A 4,605-nucleotide genomic window follows, 5' to 3' on the forward strand; every position below is an offset into this window, starting at 1 on the left:
AAGAATTGTATTCAATTGAATAGCTTATTTTTCATTTTTCTTTCCAACCACATTTTCTTCATAGGAAAAAAGTATTACACAATATTGTGCGATCACCCTTGTACAAATTATGTGCAAAAGATAACTAGCAAACACATTATTTACATTCAAATCAAATATTTTCTAAAGAAAAAATTTATACATACCATTTGAATTCTAAATCATCTTATAAATATCCTTTAATTTAAACACATATCATAAGCAGCCATCCAATAATCTAGTCTATTAAAAATGTCCTCAGTATTTGCAATGTATCAATGATTAGATATGCATATTCAAGCAGATGAGTCACATTTTTGTACCATCTCTATGTAGCACATAAGTCGGTCAAGAAATCATTCCATTTAATTATGAAATCACAAAAAATGGGGCTTTACTTCCTTCAAATTTTATAGGTGGATTTGTTTAGAAATATAGAGGTTATTGTGTGTTAATCTTATTTGTTTCATAATAATCCCACTTTAAAAGGTTAATGTCCTCAGATGCTTTGAAATGGAAGATAATACTACTTTCATCTAGATATGCCCTCATTAATTCACAATGGCTCAATGTTGTGGGTGTAGGTGGGTTGCTAGTTCTTGAGGTGCAAGAATAGTTCACTCCCAAAATAGGACATGATGTTAACCTAGTGTCAAAATTTGAAAACGAATATGAATTAAATGAGCAAGAAAATCTATTTGTGAGCTTCCACAAGAGGACTCTCATAAGCCATAATTTTATCAAGCTTGGTTTTAATCTAATGAAAGACATCTAGCTTAGAATTTATATTTATTTAGTACAATTATGTTTAAAAAATATGTGCTTGGGTCAGATTATGTTATTTTTCAATGAATTTATCAATCAATATTTACTATTATAATCACTACCATAAACTTATAAAGACTTGTTTATGTTTGATATTTCATGTTATCTAAATAATTGATAAGCAATTGAAATATAGATTGGTGAAATTATTTATCTCCATTTCTATATATAAGCATTTGTCAATAGGTTCTCAAATATGTTTTTTCCCTAAATAGGTGAATGATCCCAGAAAACCATATTTAGTAACTTTACAAACATCCTCTTCTTCCAAAAATCACTGATTGGAAGAAAAATACTACAATATTTGAACTATCTTTTTGTAACGTGTTGTTACTTCTATAATAATATATGTTGGAGTTTAGATGAAAGATCAACACCACAACTCGGAAGAATCACTTACATGCAAACACTTCTCATAGAAAGAGAGAAGCAAAAGCTATGGAGGATGGAAATCTCATATCCATAGATGAGACATTCTTGATGAGCAAAAAAAAGAATTTTTATTATCAAAAGTGAATGAATGAATTACAAAGAGGTCAATCCTTATAAAATGAGATCAAAACCCTAACAGGTAACTAACCTAGGTTGTATGGTAATAATATTTAAAAAATTAATTATTATATGCACAAAGCTTAGCTTAAGTAAACTAGAGATAATAAGTGACTTAATAATTAAATCGATATGATTTAATTAATAAGAAAATATTTTATTACTTTAACAATATCAGTCTCTCTTACATAACATGTATCTTGATAATAAAAAAATAATATACATAATATGCCACTTGAAAGGTTGAAGAATCAAAATATTAATAGATGGACTGAGTAGTGAGATCTAAAATCCTTCTTTGTATAAACCAGGATATAGCATCATTATTAGATACTTGAAGCTGACTTGAACAGCACTAAAGTTTGGTCATTAAGATATTAACTGACATTTCATATTTGTTGTCTTTAATAAACAACAAGCAGCTTGAAGTTGGTGGTCTTCTAAGACCTTTGATGTTAAAAACTAACTTAAATTAAGTGCCACATAATTCTAAAAAAATACAACCAATTTGGCACACAAAAACATATTGAAAACTTCTAAATTATAGGACTAACATTTTAAAATAAAGTTATAAATACAATTCATGCATCTAGGAGGATGTAAGATAGCAATCTGTACATTGAGTAATAAAGATTTCAATACTAAAGTTATTGAAATACGTAATGAATTTGTACTCAAAATTTTTTGCTTTTGTGTCATGATTAGGAGGGAAAGATGGAAATTAGAGTTATATAGAAGACTTGACATGTCTCAAAGTTCATAATAACTCCCAATAGTAGGAAAAAAATTTAAAAAATCTATTCACACAAAATTGGAAAAAAAGATTAACATGCAAACTTGATGCTTGCAATTTTGTTTCCTACACTATCAAGCAGATTTTGCATCCGAAAGAGAAAATATATTTATGACCATATACTTTGTAGATTGATATGTTGTCATGCTTTCAAGTTTTCCTAGCCATTTGCTAGTTGTGTGTTATCTCATCTTTCAGCTTTGATAGGATAAGATTTAAGATAATATAATATAAATATCCAACAAGAGAGCACAACACGAGTTTACGGGACACTACCAAGTCTGAATCATGAAACTCTGATGTTGCTCAAAATTCATGCAACTCTAATGATGCTCAAACTATTGGTAATGTACAATATTCCTGAACCCTTTGACTTCCTGAGATACTGTGTTATCAGGTTTTCACACCATTACCCCAAAAATTTTGGGGACCCCATTTTTCGAGCAACCCTTGGAAATTTTTGCAAGTGTTGGGAATTTTTTGGTTGCCTTGTCAAAATTTGGAATTGTCCAAAGGTTTTTGAAATGGAAATTTTACACCTTGGGCACCTTCAAGCTAGGAGGGGATTTGGTTTGTTTTCACCCAATGCGAAACTTGATTTTTCGAAACATGTAATTTTGTCCTTAGACCTAGCAGGATTCAACAACAACATTTTTTCAATGGTTAAAATAATATCTAGCAAGACAAATTTGCAAATTTTGGACTTAGATAATTTTTTGAAAATTTGATACAATTGTATAAGCTTGAGCATTTTCAAAATGAATTTTTTAGATTTAGTCATTTTGAAAAATCTTGAAAAAAAATTGGTGAGAATAAATTTTGATAGTGAAATTGAATTTAGAGTGTGAATTTTGATTGCTAGGAAAAGGATTTATTTTGTTAAAATAATTGAAAGTATATTACAAAATTGAAATTGGATTAAATTGCAGAATCTCATTAATTTGATTGAAATTTTGCCTAGAGGATTTTAGAAATGTTAAAGGAAATTGGTAATTTGGAATTGAAAATTGATTTTAGCTTACTAGATTCAATTTTAATGATATTTTAATTGCCAAAATGTTGTTAAATGAAAATTTTAACATCTCCTAAGCTTACCTTATTTCAATTTTACAATTTTGGATCAAGTTGGCAATTAGAAGGGGTAATTTCACTATGGGGCTTAGCTATTTGCGTGTTTCATTTAAAACTAGGCCATTTTTGGGGGTTTAACTTAAAAAAAAATTGTCCCGACAGGTCGGCCCACTCTGGAGGCCAACAAAAGGATATAAGAAGGGGCTTCCCCCCTCTTATTTCTTCATTCATTTCCAATCCTCTTACTTGGTTGAGAAATTGTTCCTTCTAGCTGGGTGAATTTCTCCTTGGCAGCAATTTTTGAGGTTCTATTTTTCCATTTTGAGCAGCAGTTTCTTCCTAGAATCATGGGCAATTTCTACCCTAAGGAAAATTTGCAGGTGAGGATCTAATTTTTGCAAGATTAGCAGTAATTTTGGAGTTTGATTTTCCCTCCTAGGGTAGCGAATTTTTCCTCCAGCTATGGCAATATTGTTTGGTGGAGAGGCAAGGCAATTTGAGATCTAATTTTTGGTAATTGTGGGAAATTTTAGGAGGTCAAAATTATGATTTAGGGTAGACTTTTCAGCCCTAGGGCAGCAATTTTCTTTCAAGTTGGTCAATTTTGACAAGGAGGTCAAAATTTGGTGAAAGGAGCAGATTTTTGCAAGCAATTCATTTACTAGGGAATCACATTTTGGAGGAGGACTGAAATTTCTGAGAATAGATCTAAATTTAAAGAGGCTCGATTGTTGGTAGAAGGCAAATTTAAGGTAAGATTTTCATTTATCTTTTGAGGTGAAGATTGGTTTTATAGATGAATTTGATTCCTTGTTCTTGCTTGGTTCATTTCCCTTATCTTCTTCTTGCACTTTTCATCCACCATTTCATCATTTCCATTAATAGGTTGGAGTTGGCAGATATAAGTGTAGATTTCATGATAGGACACTTGGAGAGGCAGAAATAAGCTAGACCACCCTAGGATTGAAGTTGGGAGATATAAGTGTAGTCCATCCTAAGGTAACAAAGAGGCAAAAATAAGTGGTAGTCCCACCCCTAGGATTGAAGTCGGACATTAATAAGTGTAGAGATAGGATTTGGAGATGCAAAATTAAGCTAGTTTTCATCATCATCACCAAAAAAGTCCAACATCCTTGAAAGAAAAACATAAGTCCACCTACGTGATTAACTAGCAAATCACATTAATATAACTAAATTAGTATCCACATGTGTAAGGAGCCTTGGATTTTTCTCATGCTCTTCATGAGTATTTACTTTTCAAGAGAGGATTGAGCATTTGATATTCCATATCAAGTATTCAATTGCTATATGCTATTTAACGGTACAAAACTGACATAAACATTATTTGC

This window comes from Cupressus sempervirens, chromosome 2, assembly GCF_028749045.1.
Source record: "Cupressus sempervirens isolate cs-2001-9-10 chromosome 2, ASM2874904v1, whole genome shotgun sequence".
Classification (NCBI taxonomy): Eukaryota; Viridiplantae; Streptophyta; class Pinopsida; order Cupressales; family Cupressaceae; genus Cupressus; species Cupressus sempervirens.